The following is a 22,938-nucleotide window of genomic DNA, read 5'->3' as shown; positions in this document are numbered from 1 at the left end:
GTTGGTGGTTTAGTTGCTGTTTGGAGCTGGAAGGAGGAAGATATTAGAAAGACATATTAATCTGTGCATCAGGTTAGTGTATATAAAGGGATTTCGAGGTGGCATCTCCTTCAAAGTATATTACTCTGTGCATCATGTTAGTATATATAAAGGGGTATCTAGGTGGCAGCTCTATCATAGCATCTTAGATATTATTTTATGCATCAGGTTAGTATATATAAAGGGTTATTTATGTGGCAGATCCATCATATTATTTTACATATAACTCTGTGCATCGGGTTAGAATATATATAAAGGGATATCTAGATGGCAGCTCCATCAAAGTTTCTTCCATATATTACTCTGTGCATCAGGTTAGTATATAAAAAGTGGTATCTAGGTGGCAGCTTATTAATAGTATCTTACATATTACTTTGTGTATCAGGTTATTATATATAAAGGAATTTCTAAGTGGCAGCTCAGACATAGTGCATTACAACTTTATCAGTGCATCAGGTTTGTTTATTACTTTTACTTTCATATATAGTTCTGATACACTCATATTCATATTCATTTCCACATTGTTTTCCATGTAAATAAAGCTCTGGGCCCCAACGCATCTGCACCTTTTTCAACCATGGTAATTATCTCCATTACTAGTTTTCAATTTTCTAGTGTGTGAAACCCGCAGGTAGCATGTGGTAACTAGATGTGCACCGATCTGGATTTCCTCTGGATCTAGATTGCTTTTACCAAAACCTCATCTACGTGTTTTATTTTCATATTTTGGTTTTGGTTTTTGATTTGGATTTTTACTTATAAAATAAAAATACAGCTAAAATCACATAAAATGGGCCTTTTTTTGTTCCTAGAGTATTAATAACCACAATAACATTTATTTCCACTCGTTTCCAGTCAATTTTGACCACCTCTCAGCTCACAATATTGATTTTTTAATCTAGTTAAGTATTTATAGGGCCAAATGGTTGCATCCAGCTTGCTGGCTCAAAACTGATTGATATAATTATTAATAGAGTTGAGGACTGTGCAAAGATGATGGTTGGGATACCCTTGAGGATTGAAGAATTGATAGTTGATAGTTGGTGCAGCCACTGTCTGAAAAATTTACAATAAATTAATTAAAAAACAATTAATTTGGTGCAGCCCCTGGCTGTTAAATTGATAAATTAATTAAAAAACAATTCATTGGGTGCAGCCCCTGGCTGAATAATTAATAAAAAGCAATTCATTTGTACAGCCCCTGGCTGTTAAATTGACAATCAGTTAATTAAAAAACAATTCATTGGGTGCAGCCCCTTGCTGAATAATTAATAAAAAGCAATTCATTGGTACAGCCCCTGGCTATAAAATTGATAATAAATTAATATAAAAATAAATCATTGGTTCCTAAACTAACCATAACATTAATTTAAAATGTCAGGCAGCAATGCCCCAATCAGCACATAATGAAATGGAAAAAGGTGCAAGATGGAATAGTCCTTGGGCCCTCTCACCCACCCTTATATTGTATATGAAACAGGACAGTTTAACAAACCAATCATTTCAGCGACAAGGACTGCCAATTGTGCTTGAAATGATTGGTTTGTTTGGACCCCAATAAAACTAGCTGCCAATGTGAAATAGTCATGGAAATGAAAATGATCCCATACACAAACTGGCTTTACATTAATAGTTGTCTTCGTCCTCATCCTCGTCATCCCCATCAGTGTGTACATCCTCTTCTGTACACAATATTAATTTGTCCCCGCTGGAATCCACCATAGGTGCCTCTGTAATTTTTTCATGTAATTGTTGGCAGAGGTCTTCCTCGTGGAATTTGTAATTCATTTTAATGAACATCATCTTTTCCACATTTTGAGGAAGTAACCTCCTACACAGATCACTGACAAGGTTGCCAGCTACACTGAAAACTCTTTCGGAGTACACACTGGAGGGTGGGCAACTTAAGTAATGCAAAGCCAGTTTGTGTATGGGCCTCCAAATTGCCTATTTTTCCTGCCAGTAGTGAAAGGGACTGACTGACATGCCTATTAGGATGTTATCTCTGAAATAGTCCTCCACCATTCTGTGAATGGAGACCATATCACACAGTCACTTTAGAAGACATGTCACTAGTAGGCAGTTCTCTCAGGCCTGACCAGATGTAATTTCTTGGTGAACGATCTGCATGACAGCACGCATTCTATAAGGAAAATTGGGTCTTTTCCTGGCAGCTGCAGGAACTGAAGGAGGAGATGATGGCATTTCACGTTAGGCTGCAACTGACAATTTTTTTACCAACATCTCTTTGCACAGTTTTAGATTTTCATCTTTTGGAAAAAAATTCACAAGGTAGGACTTAAACCTAGGATCCAGAATGGTCGCCAAAATATAGTTTTCAGATTTCAATAGATTGATGACTTTTGGATCCTGGTGAAGTGAATCAAGGGCTTGATCCACCATTCCAACATGCTTTGCACAATCGCTCCATTTCACCTCCTCCCTCAGTTTCTCCAGCTGTTTTTGCAAAAGTCTGATGAGGGGAATGACCTGACTCAAGCTGGCAGTGTCTGAACTAACTTCATGTGTCATACTTGTTTGCCCTTGCAAACGATTGTTTAACAGTTAATTGTGTTTTGGAGGATGCGCTACAAGTAGTCTTCCTCCAGGTCCCCTTATGGGATGAAGATCCACTGACAGCAACAGCAGCAGCAACAGGCGTAGTCATCAAGGATCCTTCTAAGGAATCATGGATAGGAGAGGAGTCAATCATGCTTTGATTAACAACATTGGATACAGTATGACTACTCCCGACGATGAATGAGGATGTTGATGATGCAGGTGTTGGTGTTGGAGGTTGAAGGCACTTGGATCTCACAGAGGGAGCAAGTAGGGGACACTGGACTTGTTAAATTTTGAGTTTTGGAACTTGGCAACGTACACTTTGATATTTGATGAATGTGCTCCAAGTGACGTAACAAGGAGAAGGTTCCTAGGTGGTTTAGGTCCTTCCCTCTACTCACTCTTGCATGGCAATGGGCACATATGGCTTGACAACTGTTGTCCGGATCGGGGTGGAACTAATTCCACACGTGAAAAGTGGATTTTTTTATCTTTTGTCCCGGCATGACAACAATGGGCTTTGGCTTTTTCAATCCATGGGCTACAGCTGTTGCCTTACTTACACAAAGAACATCCTCGGCATCAACATCCTCATTACCAACATCTTCATCATCAACATCCTCATCATGCTTAGCACCTTCAACTACCAAAATATCCTCCTTCCATGTGCAATTCCACAGAAGCATCCTCAATGACTACGTCTGCAAGATGTTGACTGCCCTTCCCCACATTTACAGAGGACCCACAAATGTTGGAACTTGGAGGATCCTCTAGTACAGTAGTATTTAGGTCTGGCTCACACATGGCAACCGTGGACACACTTGCACTCTCCTTGGGGATTTGTTATTTTGATTTCTCAGGGCACACAGGTGTTTTTTCCAAAGGGCTATCAGAATCAGCAGTTTTCCTAAAAAAGTCCAAGGCCTTATCCTTTCCTTGCCACTTCGTGTAATGAAGAGCATATTGGCAATGTTTTGTTTATCTAAATGCAACTTGCCTTTTGATTTTTTTTCTTTACTTCTGTAAAAGTAGCTTTACCATATTGATGGTGTTACTTAAGCTCTGAGGCATGGGCCTTCATAGAGGATGAGGAAGTTGACGGCCTAGCTCTGCTGGTGGCAGCTACAACATGAGGTTCTTGGCATTGCTCTCCTGTCTTGTGACAGCCTTCCATATTTTCTGCAGTCCTGAAGTAGTTGTGTTGCATTGCCAGCACTAGCTTGCAGTGCCAACTTGATAGATCTTGTGCAGCTAAGACTAACACGCACAGACAATTATTTATTATTAGAAAAAAAAGACATTTTTTTTTTCTGCTCCACAACTTTGGACTGGAGTCAGGCAGCAGAAGTTTGCATTGCCAACTTGATAGATATTGTGCAGCTAAGCCTAACACACACAGACAAAATATATTTATTTTTAAAAATATATATTTTTTACATTTTTTCTGCTCTAGAACTTTGGAATGGAGTCGGGCAGCACTAGCTTGCATTGCCTACTTGCTGTATTTTGTGCGGTTAAGCTATCACGCACAAATACAAATATATATTACACAAGAAAACCCTTTATTTGGGTCCAGAACTTGGGCCCAGATGGACGCAGCAGACAGCACCTGCCCAGATGGATCAGCACCAGCCCAGATGGATCAGCACCAGCCCAGATGGATCAGCAACAGCCCAGATGGACACAGCAGACAGCATCAGCCCAGATGGATCAGCAATAGCCCAGATGGACACAGCATAAGACACAGCACCAGCCCTGATGGATCAGCAGCAACAGCCCAATGGACACAGAAGACAGCACAACACAAGTTACACAACACCAGCCCAGAATAGATCAGCAGCACCAGCACCTCTACCCAGCCCTGCACTACCCACCCTCCCTGTTCAGTCTCCACAGCTGGAGTGAAATGGCACCCAGCGCATCACTTATATATATAGAAGAGATGAAAGCTTGCGAGCCGCGAGATTTCGTCTCTATAGTTTTGCCTTGATTTGGAGATTTCAGTTGGTGGGAACAATATGAGCCCACTTGGGTCTGACTCAGATCTCCTTAGTTCAGGTGGATCTCTTAGATCCGAACCCGTTCATCTCTAGTGGTAACCCATAGACTCAGTATTAAGTGTTTGAATCTACAGGTTTACCTGTGCATAAATCCCCAGAGGGTGCGATCTAACACAGATATATCTTTTCACACCTAAGGCAACATCTGAATTTCAGGTGTAAACCTTGTGTCAAAATTAATCTGCCCCTCAGTCTTAGACAAATGCACATATGCTGCTCGACACATGTATATTTGTGTAATAATACAAACTATTAAGTTTGATTTGTTTAGCACAGTTTTCTAAAAGCTTTTGTGATGTACCCTAGGCAAAAAAGCCTGCCTATTTCTCTAACACAAAAAATGAATTCACATTTAAAAACCTGGTATCTCAAACAGCAATCATCACTTATTTCTCTGCACACATCACACTGAGCAGAGTGACTGTGAGATGATCAAATTTTACCCCATTCCCATGATGTGTGCAGAGAAAATGGCGGCATCCTGGTGCATCTGCTGACAGTAGGTGTGACAGGATCGGTAGTATGTGTTACCTATCTATGGTCAGTGAGGTGGTGAGTAATGTATAATCTGTACATTCTTAGGTCAGAGTATGAAGAATATTTGGAAACATTAAAAGACTTTGTTTTTTATATCAAGTATATATCTGCTGCAAAATTATATATGTAAATGAGTATGTACAGTAGCAAATTGACCATATATTACAATTGTAAAACAATGTAAAATGACTGGGTCATATTTTTTAGTTTATTTAAATACAAATCATGTTCCTATTATAATATAACAATATTAGTCTAAAAGTAGATGTAACCTGTAATCTATATGCTTTTAAAATGTAAGTTTTTATTTTTATAACAAAACAAGATGAAGATTCTGCACTAAGAATATTAGAAGACATTTTGGAAAGTGACATTTTTTCTGATCAAGCAAAATAAAAATAAAAAATTCTATTGGAAGATCCGCAAAAGCTACTTTCTTTTTCTGAATAGCAAAACCATTTATAGCTAATTACTATCTCATCTAATTTACAGCTAATTAATATCTCATCAAATACATGATGAGTCTTATAGGATAGAAATTGCATCTTTGCTCTGAGTGTAACAAAAGCTTTACATGTAAATCAAAACTTATCATACATCAGAGGAGTCACACAGGAGAGAAACCATTTACATGTCTTGAATGCAGCAAATGTTTTTCTCAAAAGATAAAGCTTGTTACACATCAAATGAATCACACAGGAGAGAAGCCATTTACATGTTCTGAATGCAGCAAGTGTTTTAACAACAAGCGATCACTTGATATACATCAGAGGATTCACACAGGAGAAAAGCCATATAAATGCTCTGAATGCAGCAAATGTTTTGCAGGAAACCAAAATCTTGTTATACATCAGATGAGTCACATAAGAGAGAAACCCTCTAAATGCAGAGAATGTAGTAAGACATTTACTACATAGATAACTCTTATTAATCACATGAGGAATAACTCTGAAGGCCAGAATGTATCATGTGTTTCATATGCTAGATAACTTGTATAACTTCTATATGTTTACATGTGAGGACATTTTTATTTTCTGAATGTGAAAAGTGTTTTACATAAATTAGTCTTCTAAAAGACAAGAGAGAACAAACATCTGTAGTTTATGCTCTGTACCCATGTAATGTAATAAACAATGTGTATGTTGAACCTTATTGCTTGAAATTATTATTTATATTTTTAAATGCAATTTGTACTTATAATGGCAAAAGGTGGTGCTACTTCTGACACCTAACACTGTAGAACACACCAAACAAAAGAGAAAATATTAGTTATACTGGAATATTGACTATTTCAAAGAAAATTAAAAAGGGGAATATGTTGCTTTACTATACATAATTGCTTATATGATCAAAACCTAAACATTAATCCCAGAGATCTAACACAACTGAGACAATATAAATATATGGTGAGGAGAACGGGTCTTTTATCAAAGTCACTTTGACTGGAATCTATGTTATGTCAATTTAAAACAGAGTTAATACTAAGCTCATATGAAGCTGTTCTTGGTTTTTTAATACAATGTGTGGTTGATGTCCTTAAAGATTCTGTATTTTTGATAATATCACATATAACTAGAGAAAGAAATAGCACAATGTGTGAACGAGACCTTAGTAATATATCATTGAATTGGTATCAAAATTATATCTAGAGCATACCCCTACTCACTTAACATTGCAGAGGAAAACTCCTACAGAGGTATATTTTGGCATATTTTGATCCCCAAAGGACAGAGGTTATATTCCTTGTGCTTTGCTTTTTAAATGTGGGTTTTCTATGGTGCACCTCACTTACATTCCTAAACAGTGGTGTGTACTTATAGCAGTATCTTTACAGCCGGTTTACTGTAGTAAATACCAGTAATCACAATGATAAAAGTGGAGTCATTCATGCAGGGGTTTCTTTTGTTCACATGTGGACGACCATTTAAAATAAATTCTGATACATTTTGAAAATATTCCAAATATTTAATAAAGAAAAGTTCAGCAAAGCAACAATAAAAGACCATTTTTATACACATTAACATCCACTGCTGAATCAGGCCCTACAGCTGCAGTATAACAGACATTGGTGATGGTGCTGCCATTACTGAGCTGTGTAATATACAGCTGTCCTGCTCATGCAGGTGCAGGGACTAGTAGAGGAAAGAGCTTTCCATTACATGAAAAGTATACATTATAGTAAGTATGAGCACTAATCCATCATAAATAATATGAAATAATACATGATATGATACAACTAAAACTTAACTTTTATTATAAGTATATAAAACATTTGTAGAGAAGGGTACTCAGATGAAATACAAAAATAACACAACACATAAACATATGGTGACAAGATTAAATTTGTCTTTTTCTGAAAAGATGCTCTTGGTCCTAAAGTATTGAAAAAAATAATACACTTAAGTCAGACCTCGTTGACATAAAATACACCTATAAGATAATACATGTGTAAATTATCATAAGTTGAATGATCAGGAATGAATAGTATCCTGTCTAGAGAAAAGTAATGTAAATAGCAGGCACTCATTGACAAAGCCCGATGTGCAGCAAAATGTATGTCTGATCAGGAGGGAATGTATTCACAGCCACAACCCCCTGCGCACTATCACTCAGCATCCAGCAGCTTCAAGGTATTTTCCTTTCTCATAGGCATCATTTGGTTCCCACTCCAAAGACTTAGTTTGCGCTGCACTTGCAACAGACAGGCAGTGGACACAGAACCTCACAGTTTGCTCTGTTCACTGTTCCTTATCTAAGGGTAGGGACTGGGTTTTAGCTTGCTCACACTCAGGGACTCATTCTGACCTGCTTGCAAGTGCTTGAGTGCTCGCAAGCGGGTCAATATTGGGCCCTGCGCATGCGCAGTGGCCGCACTGCTCTTGCGCAAGCCCCAGAGCGAGAGAGAAATTCTCTCACTCTGGGACTAACTACAAAAGTGGTGGTTGTCGATGGTGATCGACAGCTTGCCCTGTTTTGTAGGTGGGGCGGGGGGGTGGCTACGCAAACAGAGGTGTTCCTGACAGAACACCTGCCATTTGAGGGTAGCCCACTCACCACTGACATCACTCGTGATGTCAGTGGTGAGCTTCCGGCTCTAATAGAGCCGAAAGCTCACTGGGCTTGTGGTAGAAGAGACCCTACCACAAGGTTCTTGTCACAAGCCCCGATGGTCATGATAGTCTTGACCATCGCGACCATCAACCATGCCACTCGCTAAAGCTGTGGGTGGTCCCCACAGCCTAGCAAGCAGCCAGGAGGCCGGGTCACAAAATACATGCGGTCGCCCTCATTCAGAGCGAGTGCTTGCATTTTGCGAGTGCCTCTGAATGAGGTCCTCAGTTCACTGTGCTTGCACACACTCTGGGTAGTAGCATTTTTATCCAGTTCTTCCCTTACCCCACTGTCCTGACATCTACTTTTTATGTCACTCTCATTGAGCCTCGGACTCAAAACTTTCTGTCTGCAATACATTGTAACAGACAGATGTTTAGAGGATGGCTAATCAGCAGATGCCAATTTCCTTTCTTATTTACTTTCCTAATACTCATTTAAAGTCTGCTCACACATCATTCACTGTAATATACACATGATGTGCAGCAGACACTTTTTCATGTGTGGTTTATAGGAGTAATCTATATGTTTGTCCCTTTTTTATAGAACAATCTGATCATTCTGATCTCTATCCTGCAGACAGACTACATAGGCGTTCATTCAGAATTGGATGGTAAGCCACGCTCTCTCACAGCCAAATGGGGCCAGGTATGCAAATGCCGCAATCTGTTGTAAGGAGGCCCTCTATGTCTTAGAGAGCAACGGCAGAGTGAACGCACACCAGTATAATGACACCCACCTATCTCTCTTAGAACACATCATCTCCAGGAAGTGTGTGATTAATTGGTGGCATCAAGAGCCATCGGAGATGCACGCAGCACTTGAGGTAGACCCTACCCTTCCGCAAGTACTGCGATCAGTGCTGGCTAAAATACAACCAAGTGACGTGTACAATGATGCATCTTTACTAATTATGCACATCCATAAAACTCAGTTTTGACACCCATACATGCCTGCGTTTGCAGCACCACTCCACAATTCACAAGCACCTTCCTCTGGTACCACCCACAAATGGCACTGTCACTCAAAGTAGAGTCCAGTCTATGTACTATGAGAACACATTTCCTGAGCACAGTGAGTGATGCATGCATGCGCATATTGAAGCATACACATGGGCAGACGGGCGACAATCACCCATAGCATGCAACCGCTTCTAAGTGAGCTTGTCTGAATGAGCTCAATAGTACATAGTGCTACAGCCCTCATACCTCACTGTCAGTTTTTATGCCAAATACTCCAGACTTAATTTATGCAGTACTGTTTTTCATTAGGAAATATGATGGCACCTACTTCTATATGAGGAATATTACAAAATATGCTCATATGTTTTGTGACCTGGGAATCCCTGTTCAATGCTAACTATTTCTTAGCATGATTATATGTATATAGGGAATCCTTCTGTATGCCGTACACTCGCTTCCTTTACTCTGCAGCATACATGCTATAGGTAATGATTTACAAACTGCCTAATCTACTGATTGTACTAGTTACCTTAAGTTTGAAGCACATACTGCTATATTCACCAGATTAATTGGTTTATTTCTGTATTAACGATGCCGATGTGATAGTATTTTGTCTATTATTTGGGGATTGCTCCCATTACATTATATGAAATTATAACATTTATTATCGCCAGTGGATGGTGGCAGAATTTTTCACCACTATTGGATGATTGAACTATCTATAATATTTTTTTCTATTTCATGTTTGCCAATTTCTTCCTGAGCTAAGTTTAATCATGTATGATGATTATCACATGTATTACTTTCAGAACATGTTAGAATTTTATGTCAAAAATGGTACGATAAAGTTATAACTTGTACACGGTTATTATTTACATTACTTTTCTCTAGACAGGATACTACTCAGTCCTGATCATTCAACCTATGATGATTTACACATGGATCATCTTGTAGGTGTATTTTATGTCAACAAGGTATGGCTTAATTGTATTATTTTTTTCAACACTATAGTACCCAGAACATCTTTTCAGGATAAGATCACATTTAATCTTGTCACCATATGATTATGGGTCATGTTATTTTTGCACTTCATGTAAGTACCCTTCTCTACAAACATTTTATATACTACTAATAAAAGTTAAGTTTTAGTTGTATCATATCATTTATTATTTCATATCATTTATGATGGATTAGTGCCCCACCTAGGAGAGTACCTTTTTCTCTTTCAATTTACACTCCATTTACTCTCATGGGAGCACCTATGTGAACCTATTATATTAATTTTCTTATATTGATTACTCATCAAAGCAGTACATCCACCATTTATCTTTTTTCTCTATTTCTCTAGAAAGGTCATTGTGCCAGTGCTCCAGTCATGTCCCATTCCTCTTACACAACCCACATTTACCATTCTTCATTACACGCAATTTTTTTTTCAAATTGATCTGGCATTATCAGAAACCTAGGATGAATCATACCTGAGCTTCCTTGCCAAAGACTAAAGGAGGACTTACTGCCCCTCATGTTGTGGTATTTGCAAAATCTGCCTTGTTTCACTACTGTTTAAGAAGAAGCCTTGTTTTACCCATATGCTCCAGCATCCTTGCTGCAAACCCCAGAAATGCAACTTCCTTTGATTTTCTATTCCAATGTTTTATTTTGGGACACCTATAAAACATGGTTGAGCTTCAATGCACACTTAAAGAAAAACCCTCTTTCCCCTTATATTCCTTTGTGGGGTAAACCAATGTTCCTTCCCTCTCTTAGTAATCCCCTCTACAGACTTTGGGGCCAAAAGGGCATCATATCCATCTAAGACATGTTTGACCCGGTTGGCATTATTCTTTCATTTGCACAGCTACAAGAAAAATATGAACTCTCTTGCTTTCATTTATTTATGTTTTTGCAAGCACATCATTATGCCCAATCACTAGATAAACCTCTGTGGGCCTGAGACACTCCAGATGTTTTATCTCAAATACTCTTTTTATGTCATATGTCTAAATTTAGATATACCCAAGTTACCTGACTTTGAGTTGATCCTTGCAAACCTGAAGTTGTGCTACCTATCCTTAAGTCAGCACGGTTACAAGAGATTTACCATAGAGTGATGAATTGTACTTATATATCCCCTGGCCATAGGAAACACTTTGTGCCATTGGCCAATGGGAATTGTATCAAATGTAACCACTCAAATGCCTCTCTACCCCATAACCTCTGGTATTGTGGAAATGTTGGTAGAATTTAAAACTCTTATATTGCTAAAATTCTTCATTGAAACTATGTCTAAGAATGCTGCTACTTTCCTTTTTGCTGACTTCTCTGCCTGGGAGTTAGAATTTTCCTTATATCCTTGGAAACCCTCACTAATTCTCAAACATTGGATTCTACAATCCTCTCCCACATTGAGTCAATGGAAAGTTTCTATGCTATAAGTATTTTACTGTGAAAGACCCATGTCTATTTTTAATAGCCAAAAAGGTGTTTAGCTTTCTCCAAAAAATGGAAAGCTTATATATAGTTTCTGCCCAAACTAAGACTAACATCTGGATAATTTTTGAACACACAGAATGGTTTCTGTTACAGCAGGTCACTTAAGAAAATTTCTTATCTCATTTCCCCCTGTTTTATATAACTTGCCCTAATTATCTTTTATTTTAATGTGATGTCCTCAAAAAGTGAGAGAGTACATAAATCTGGTCTACTGCATAGTTATAGCTGGATATACCTCCTCTTTAGGTTTAGTCTGACTTGTACTTAATTTCTTAGAACTTTTGGGGCCATTAGTGCTACTCCACTCCCTGTTTTAATCAGTGGGTCTCCATTGCGACATGTTTATTATAGTACATTATAATACTTTCTTAAAATATTTTATTAGATAATAATGTAGTATAATTTCACTTAAATTCTTATACATATTGCATATTATTGTTACTGTTTTCATATTGCAATTTCTTACTTGCATTTAGTGTGCATACATTTAGTATGTTTTTATTTCTTGTTCTGTGGGATTTATTGAATTTATTTTCATGATATTATTAAGGGATTTTCTCCCACTTTCCCACACTTTAGAAATGTATTTTGACAGTTGAACAGTTATTAGCTCACAATTTTTGCTTTTTGTATTTATTTTGTACAATTGTATTCCTTTATATAGTTAGTAATAAAATAAAAAAGAAAATAAACACTTGTAACAGCAACTCTTATATTTGTTTCATGTCAAGAGGCAATGGAGACTACAAATCAAAGATTGTACTGTATTTTATTATATACTTGAGATGTATAATGTTGAAATTCAATTTGCTGTTCAATAAACAGATTAAAAATGATAACATAAATTAATTTTTATAAACAAATTGTTTCATTTTTGCCATATCCCTGCTCAGTCACCCACAGCACCCTGTTTTTTTGGCAATACTATTAAATATAATATACTGGGCCTCACACACTACCAATTTACAATAGACATAGAAAAAATTCAATTAGGATAAAAAAATTGGATATTAAACTGAGGAAAACATTAAATCTTTTTGGAGTCTTATGTGGTGATAATATCCATGAAAGCATCCCCAGTTTTAGCAACTTGCTATAAGAAACTTGATAATAAACCTCATACATTAGAAACACAAATGAGTTAAACAATTCTTTATTTAACTAAGTAAACGCTTTCAATTTTGAGGGGGTGAATTGGTCTTATAACATTGGGATCCTTCCCAAGTTTATTGTACCCAATACAGTCACTCCCAGTGATAATAAATAGAAGTGATACAGAAAAGATGAATAGCTTGTTCGGTAGATATATATGGGAAGGTAAAAAAGCAAGAATCTGCATACAGAAATTATAGCAACCTACAATATAGGGAGGAATCAATCTTCCGAATTTGGAATGATATAAGCACAGCTGCACTACATTATAGATTGGCTGCATGATAGAGATAAATATGCCCATTCCTCCTTGGAGGGCTCATTCCTTTCAAATATGGGGTTTTAAGCATTTCTTCATACTAAAGAAGAAGAGGTAGACTGGGAAACTCTAACAAAAATCCTCTATTAATGTCCACTAGAAGAGGGTGGCATTTGTTGAGAAAAAGAAAAGAAAATACACCCTAATATGTTGATACATTTTCCCTTCATGAGGAATCCAAAATTCCAGGAGGGGGCAGCTTTATACAATTTTACATGGTGGAGGAGGGAGGGGTTAAGAAGGGTAGGACAACTTGTGGACATGCAATATAAGAAACCTAAGTCTTATAGGAAAGCAAGAGAAGAATTTGAAGGGATTATAGCTCCTAAGCTATCATTTTTTCAAGCCCAACACTATGTAAAGAGTGTAGTTCAAAATTTGGGTGAAAAAGATTGGAATAACAGTCTAGGTAAAACCTTACTAATATATCATTGAATTGGTATCAAAATGATGTCTAGAGCGTACCCCTACTTATTTAACATAGCAGAGGAAAACTCCTACAGAGGTATATTTTGGCATATTTTGATCACCAAAGGACAGAGGTTATATTCCTTGAGCTTTGCTTTTTAAATGTGGGTTTTCTATGGTGCACCTCACTTACATTCCTAAACAGTGGTGTGTACTTATAGCAGTATCTTTACAGCCGGTTTACTGTAGTAAATACCAGTAATCACAATGATAAAAGTGGAGTCATTCATGCAGGGGTTTCTTTTGTTCACATGTGGACGACCATTTAAAATAAATTCTGATACATTTTGAAAATATTCCAAATATTTAATAAAGAAAAGTTCAGCAAAGCAACAATAAAATACCATTTTTATACACATTAACATCCACTGCTGAATCAGGCCCTACAGCTGCAGTATAACAGACATTGGTGATGGTGCTGCCATTACTGAGCTGTGTAATATACAGCTGTCCTGCTCATGCAGGTGCAGGGACTAGTAGAGGAAAGAGCTTTCCATTACATGAAAAGTATACATTATAGTAAGTATGAGCACTAATCCATCATAAATAATATGAAATAATAAATGATATGATACAACTAAAACTTAACTTTTATTATAAGTATATAAAACATTTGTAGAGAAGGGTACTCAGATGAAATACAAAAATAACACAACACATAAACATATGGTGACAAGATTAAATTTGTCTTATTCTGAAAAGATGCTCTTGGTCCTAAAGTATTGAAAAAAATAATACACTTAAGTCAGACCTCGTTGACATAAAATACACCTATAAGATAATACATGTGTAAATTATCATAAGTTGAATGATCCGGAATGAATAGTATCCTGTCTAGATAAAAGTAATGTAAATAGCAGGCACTCATTGACAAAGCCCGATGTGCAGCAAAATGTATGTCTGATCAGGAGGGGGACGTATTCACAGCCACGACCCCTTACACACTATCACTCAGCATCCAGCAGCTTCAAGGTATTTTCCTTTCTCATAGGCATCATTTGGTTCCCACTCCAAAGACTTAGTTTGCGCTGCACTTGCAACAGACAGGCAGTGGACACAGAACCTCACAGTTTGCTCTGTTCACTGTTCCTTATCTAGGGGTAGGGACTGGGTTTTAGCTTGCTCACACTCAGGGACTCATTCTGACCTGCTTGCAAGTGCTTGAGTGCTCGCAAGCGGGTCAATATTGGGCCCTGCGCATGCGCAGTGGCCGCACTGTGCTTGCGCAAGCCCCAGAGCGAGAGAGAAATTCTCTCACTCTGGGACTAACTACAAAAGTGGTGGTTGTCAATGGTGATCGACAGCTTGCCCCATTTTGTAGGTGGGGCGGGGGGGTGGCTACGCAAACAGAGGTGTTCCTGACAGAACACCTGCCATTTGAGGGTAGCACACTCTCCACTGACATCACTCGTGATGTCAGTGGTGAGCTTCCAGCTCTAATAGAGCCGAAAGCTCCCAGGGCTTGTGGTAGAAGAGACCCTACCACAAGGTTCTTGTCACAAGCCCCGATGGTCGCGATAGTCTTGACCATCGCGACCATCAACCATGCCGCTCGCTAAAGCTGTGGGTGGTCCCCACAGCCTAGCAAGCAGCCAGGAGGCCGGGTCACAAAATACATGTGGTCGCCCTCATTCAGAGCGAGTGCTTGCATTTTGCGAGTGCCTCTGAATGAGGTCCTCAGTTCACTGTGCTGGCACACATTCTGGGTAGTAGCATTTTTATCCAGTTCTTCCCTTACCCCACTGTCCTGACATCTACTTTTTATGTCACTCTCATTGAGCCTTGGACTCAAAACTTTCTGTCTGCAATACATTGTAACAGACAGATGTTTAGAGGATGGCTAAACAGCAGATGCCAATTTCCTTTCTTATTTACTTTCCTAATACTCATTTAAAGTCTGCTCACACATCATTCACTGTAATATACACATGATGTGCAGCAGACACTTTTTCATGTGTGGTTTATAGGAGTAATCTATATGTTTGTCCCTTTTTTATAGAACAATCTGATCATTCTGATCTCTATCCTGCAGACAGACTACATAGGCATTCATTCAGAATTGGATGGTAAGCCACGCTCTCTCACAGCCAAAAGGGGCCAGGTATGCAAATGCCGTGATCTGTTGAAAGGAGGCCCTCTATGTCTTAGAGAGCAACGGCAGAGTGAACTCACGCCAGTATAATGACACCCACCTATCTCTCTTAGAACACATCATCTCCAGGAAGTGTGTGATTAATCGGTGGCATCGAGATCCATCGGAGATGCACGCAGCACTTGAGGTAGACCCTACCCCACTGCAAGTACTGCGATCAGTGCTGGCTAAAATACAACCAAGTGACGTGTACAATGATGCATCTTTACTAATTATGCACATCCATAAAACTCAGTTTTGACACCCATACATGCCTGCGTTTGCAGCACCACTCCACCATTCACAAGCACCTTCCTCTGGTACCACCCACAAATGGCACTGTCACTCAAAGTAGAGTCCAGTCTATGTACTATGAGAACACATTTCCTGAGCACAGTGAGTGATGCATGCATGCGCATATTGAAGCATACACATGGGCAGACGGGCGACAATCACCCATAGCATGCAACCGCTTCTAAGTGAGCGTGTCTGAATGAGCTCAATAGTACATAGTGCTACAGCCCTCATACCTCACTGTCAGTTTTTATGCCAAATACTCCAGACTTAATTTATGCAGTACTGTTTTTCATTAGGAAATATGATGGCACCTACTTCTATATGAGGAATATTACAAAATATGCTCATATGTTTTGTGACCTGGGAATCCCTGTTCAATGCAAACTATTTCTTAGCATGATTATATGTATATAGGGAATCCTTCTGTATGCTGTACACTCACTTCCTTTACTCTGCAGCATACATGCTATAGGTAATGATTTACAAACTGCCTAATCTACTGATTGTACTAATTACCTTAAGTTTGAAGCACATACTGCTATATTCACCAGATTAATTGGTTTATTTCTGTATTAACGATGCCGATGTGATAGTATTTTGTCTATTATTTGGGTTTGCTCCCATTACATTATATGAAATTATAACATTTATTATCGCCAGGGGATGGTGGCAGAATTTTTCACCACTATTGGATGATTGAACTATCTATAATATTTTTTTCTATTTCATGTTTGCCAATTTCTTCCTGAGCTAAGTTTAATCATGTATGATGATTATCACATGTGTTACTTTCAGAACAAGTTAGAATTTTATGTCAAAAATGGTATGATAAAGTTATAACTTGTACACGGTTGTTATTTACATTACTTTTCTCTAGACAGGATACTACTCAGTCCTGATCATTCAACCTATGATGATTTACACATGGATCATCTTGTAGGTGTATTTTATGTCAACAAGGTATGGCTTAATTGTATTATATTTTTCAACACTATAGTACCCAGAACATCTTTTCAGGATAAGATCACATTTCATCTTGTCACCATATGATTATGTGTCATGTTATTTTTGCATTTCATGTAAGTACCCTTCTCTACAAACATTTTATATACTACTAATAAAAGTTAAGTTTTAGTTGTATCATATCATTTATTATTTCATATCATTTATGATGGATTAGTGCCCCACCTAGGAGAGTACCTTTTTCTCTTTCAATTTACACTCCATTTACTCTCATGGGAGCACCTATGTGAACCTATTATATTAATTTTCTTATATTGATTACTCATCAAAGCAGTACATCCACCATTTATCTTTTTTCTCTATTTCTCTAGAAAGGTCATTGTGCCAGTGCTCCAGTCATGTCCCATTCCTCTTACACAACCCACATTTACCATTCTTCATTACACGCAATTTTTTTTCAAATTGATCTGGCATTATCAGAAACCTAGGATGAATCATACCTGAGCTTCCTTGCCAAAGACCAAAGGAGGACTTACTGCCCCTCATATTGTGGTATTTGCAAAATCTGCCTTGTTTCACTACTGTTTAAGAAGAAGCCTTGTTTTACCCATATGCTCCAGCATCCTTGCTGCAAACCCCAGAAATGCAACTTCCTTTGATTTTCCATTCCAATGTTTTATTTTGGGACACCTATAAAACATGGTTGAGCTTCAATGCACACTTAAAGAAAAACCCTCTTTCCCCTTATATTCCTTTGTGGGGTAAACCAATGTTCCTTCCCTCTCTTAGTAATCCCCTCTACAGACTTTGGGGCCAAAAGGGCATCATATCCATCTAAGACATGTTTGACCCGGTTGGCATTATTCTGTCATTTGCACAGCTACAAGAAAAATATGAACTCTCTTGCTTTCATTTATTTATGTTTTTGCAAGCACATCATTATGCCCAATCACTAGATAAACCTCTGTGGGCCTGAGACACTCCAGATGTTTTATCTCAAAAACTTTTTTTATGTCATATGTCTAAATTTAGAAATAACCGAGTTACCTGACTTTGAGTTGATCCTTGCAAACCTGAAGTTGTGCTACCTATCCTTAAGTCAGCACGGTTACAAGAGATTTACCATAGAGTGATGAATTGTACTTATATATCCCCTGGCCATAGGAAACACTTTGTGCCATTGGCCAATGGGAATTGTATCAAATGTAACCACTCAAATGCCTCTCTACCCCATAACCTCTGGTTTTGTGGAAATGTTGGTAGAATTTAAAACTCTTATATTGCTAAAATTCTTCATTGAAACTATGTCTAAGAATGCTGCTACTTTCCTTTTTGCTGACTTCTCTGCCTGGGAGTTAGAATTTTCCTTATATCCTTGGAAACCCTCACTAATTCTCAAACATTGGATTCTACAATCCTCTCCCACATTGAGTCAATGGAAAGTTTCTATGCTATAAGTATTTTACTGTGAAAGACCCATGTCTATTTTTAATAGCCAAAAAGGTGTTTAGCTTTCTCCAAAAAATGGAAAGCTTATATATAGTTTCTGCCCAAACTAAGACTAACATCTGGATAATTTTTGAACACACAGAATGGTTTCTGTTACAGCAGGTCACTTAAGAAAATTTCTTATCTCATTTCCCCCTGTTTTATATAACTTGCCCTAATTATCTTTTATTTTAATGTGATGTCCTCAAAAAGTGAGAGAGTACATAAATCTGGTCTACTGCATAGTTATAGCTGGATATACCTCCTCTTTAGGTTTAGTCTGACTTGTACTTCATTTCTTAGAACTTTTTGGGCCATTAGTGCTACTCCACTCCCTGTTTTAATCAGTGGGTCTCCATTGCGACATGTTTATTATAGTACATTATAATACTTTCTTAAAATATATTATTAGATAATAATGTAGTATAATTTCACTTAAATTCTTATACATATTGCATATTATTGTTACTGTTTTCATATTGCAATTTCTTACTTGCATTTAGTGTGCATACATTTAGTATGTTTTTATTTCTTGTTCTGTGGGATTTATTGTATTTATTTTCATGATATTATTAAGGGATTTTCTCCCACATTCCCACATTTTAGAAATGTATATTGATAGTTGAACAGTTATTAGCTCACAATTTTTGCTTTTTGTATTTATTTTGTACAATTGTATTCCTTTATATATTTAATAATAAAATAAAAAAGAAAATAAACACTTGTAACAGCAACTCTTATATTTGTTTCATGTCAAGAGGCAATGGAGACTACTAATCAAAGATTGTACTGTATTTTATTATATACTTGAGATGTATAATGTTGAAATTCAATTTGCTGTTCAATAAACAGATTAAAAAATGATAAAATGAATTAATTTTTATAAACAAATTGTTTCATTTTTGCCATATCCCTGCTCAGTCACCCACAGCACCCTGTTTTTTTGCCAATACTATTAAATATAATATACTGGGCTTCACACACTACCACTTTACAATAGACATAGAAAAAATTCAATTAGGATAAAATAATTGGATATTAAACTGAGGAAAACATTAAGGCCCTCATTCAGAGCCGCACGCTATTTGCGGTCGTTCGTTTAAAATCAAGGGGTGGCTATTTAAATGATCCGTACGCACATTGCAGTGTGTTCACACCTCTAAGTCTGAATGAACGAGCAAAACATACGCTCGTTTATTTGTTAAAAACGCCCCCTGGCCGCACGCATCCTACGTCATGTCCGCTATTTATTAGATTAATCGAGTACATCGACCAGCGTATGAACTGATCGCTATTCTTGTGGTTGGTGTTTGCTACCACAAATTTGCGTGCAGTTCTGGCTATAAAATAACCCAGTGACGTGGTCAATGACGCTGCTGTTTTAAATATACACACCCATAAAACGCCCGTTTTGACCTTTAAGCACGCCTGCGTTCGGATCTCCACTCCCCATTTTCAAGCACCTTCCCCTGTTACCACCCACATACGCCTCATTCTGTCACTCAAAATAGCAGGCACTCGCTATATAGCGTACAAAGGATTTTCGGCCGCACTGACCGGTTCGCGCATGCGTACTAAAAAGCGTACGCATGCGCAGATGTGCAAACATCGCTCGGAACGAGCGTACTGCCGCTAACGAGCGGCTCTGAATGAGGGCCTAAATCTTTTTGGAGTCTTATGTGGTGATAATATCCATGAAAGCATCCCCAGTTTTAGCAACTTGCTATAAGAAATTTGATAATAAACCTCATACATTAGAAACACAAATGAGTTAATCAATTCTTTATTTAACTAAGTAAACCCTTTCAATTTTGAGGGGGTGAATTGGTCTTATAAAATTGGGATCCTTCCCAAGTTTATTGTGCCCAATACAGTCACTCCCAGTGATAATAAATAGAAGTGATACGGAAAAGACGAATAGCTTGTTCGGTAGATATATATGGGAAGGTAAAAAAGCAAGAATCAGCATACAGAAATTATAGCAACCTACAATATAGGGAGGAATCAATCTTCCGAATTTGGAATGATATATGCACAGCTGCACTACATTAAAGATTGGCTGCATGATAGAGATAAATATGCCCATTCCTCCTTGGAGGGCTCATTCCTTTCAAATATGGGGTTTTAAGCATTTCTTCATGCTAAAGAAGAAGAGGTAGACTGGGAAATTCTGACAAAAATCCTCTCTTAATGTCCACTAGAAGAAGGTGGTATTTGTTGAGAAAAAGAAAGAAAATACACCCAAATATGTTGATACATTTTCCCTCCATGAGGAATCCAAAATTCCAGGAGGGGGCAGCTTTATACCCTTTTACATGGTGGAGGAGGGAGGGGTTAAGAAGGGTAGGACAACTTGTGGACATGCAATATAAGAAACCAAAGTCTTATAGGAAAGCAAGAGAAGAATTTGAAGGGATTATACCTCCTAAACTATCATTTTTTCAATCCCAACACTATGTAAAGAGTGTAGTTCAAAACTTGGGTGAAATAGATTGGAATAACCGTCTAGGTAAAACTTTATTACAGAACAGCCCAGAGTGAAAAGCAATATCATTTTATTATTCTATTGTAAGAGACCATGATTGGAAATGGTAGATGGAGGAAGAGATTTCCATTTATGACTCTGGATAAATTACATGGTGAACTAAATAAAGTAAATAAATTACTTCCAATGCAGAAATACTTGGAAATGTTTTTTTTTTAAATATATCACAGGAAATATCTCTCTCCTTTGAGAAGAAGGGATATGGGATTACCTACTTCCTGTAAAAGTACAAAATGTGGGGGGAAAGGCATTGACTTAACCCACTGCTTTTGGAACTGTCAAATCATAAGGTGAGTCTGGAAAATAATAGAAGGTTTTATAATTTATATGTGGAAAAAGATTTCCAGATGAATCCAGAATGGGATATAGTTAATATTATGCCAAAGGGTAAGTAATATATACTTAGAAATTGGAAATTACTTTTAGAAATTTCAACAGCCACAAAAAAAAAAATATTTTGTAGACATGGGTTCAGCCACTGAGTCCCCCAATGTCTCTGTTCCTATATAAACTATACTTCATCTTTCCAAAGGACTGGGTAGAGGCATCCCTCCAGAATGGAAAAAAACTCAAAATTGGCTATGCCATTCCAGAAAAGAATTAGAGAATGTTATGCTGTGATTGGATGAAATGTACTGGGGATGATGTAAACTCAAATTGAGGCAAAAAAGGGCTGTGTTGAGATTAGGAAAATCTCTCCAACCTAAGAAATGAATGTAGATAATATTTAAATGAAACTAAGATTATAAAATGTAACTGTGATTTTGTTATAATCATAAAAAAGAAAGAAAAAATGCATAATTGTTGTATAAGAAATAATGTATGCAATAAAGAAAATTAATAAAAAATATGCATACATGGATTTAGTAAATACATGAAATATTTTTGCAAATATAACTTTGTGCACTCAGTAAAGGATAGCAAGGCATAGACTACTGCAAAACAGCAGGAATTGCATTTACAATATAAATTGTATGTATGTTTATATAATGTATTAAATTTAATTATTTTGTATGTGTGTTCTATAAATGCAGACATAAACATACAAATTATCTAGCTTATGAAAAACATGATACATTCAGACCCTTATAGTAACTCATTGTGTGATTAATAAGTGTTTTCTTTCTAGTAACTCTCTTACTATAGTCTTAGCATTTATAGGGTTTATCTCCTCTCTGACTTCTCTGATGTGTAAAAAGAGATGCATTTTGTGAATAACAATTGCTACATTCAGAGTATTTAAATGGCTTCTCTCCTGTATGAATAGTCTGACGTCTAACAAGATTATGCTTATTGGTAAAACACTTGCTGCATTCAGAACATTTAAATGGTTTCTCTTCTGTATGAATCAACTGATGTCTTACGAGATGATGCTTACTGGTAAACCACTTGCTGCATTCAGAGCATTTATATGGCTTCTCTCCTGTGTGGCTCCTCTCATGTGTAACAAAATTTTACTTCTTGGTAAAACACTTGCTGCATTCAGAGCATGTAAATGGTTTCTCTTCTTTGTGAATCCGCTGATGTCTTAGAAGCTTTGATTTATGTGTAATGCTTTTGTCACACTCATAACACAGATGCGGTTTATCTCCTATAAGACTCATCATGTATTAGATGAGAAACAAATTAGCAGTAAATGGTTTTGCTATTCAAAAAATTAAAGTAGATTTTGTGAATCCTCCAGTAGAAAAATAAATGTTTTTATTTTGCTTAATCAGGGAAATAGTCACTCTCCACAATGTCTTCTATTATTTTTAGTGTTGATCCTCTTCCTTATTTGTCCTATAAGGAAAAAATATATTTTTAAAAGC

The 22,938-nt window shown here is 37.2% G+C and overlaps 1 pseudogene; it reads left to right on the top strand.

Annotated features, from left to right (window-relative positions):
* Nucleotides 1-22,938, top strand: part of LOC148522640 (uncharacterized) — an 808,266-nt pseudogene that overhangs the window by 28,619 nt on the left and 756,709 nt on the right.

Source organism: Taudactylus pleione, unplaced genomic scaffold, assembly GCF_031769625.1.
Source record: "Taudactylus pleione unplaced genomic scaffold, aTauple2 ptg000145l, whole genome shotgun sequence".
Classification (NCBI taxonomy): Eukaryota; Metazoa; Chordata; class Amphibia; order Anura; family Myobatrachidae; genus Taudactylus; species Taudactylus pleione.
Note: the sequence above shows the minus strand (reverse complement) of the source record. Positions and strands in the feature narration are given on the sequence as shown.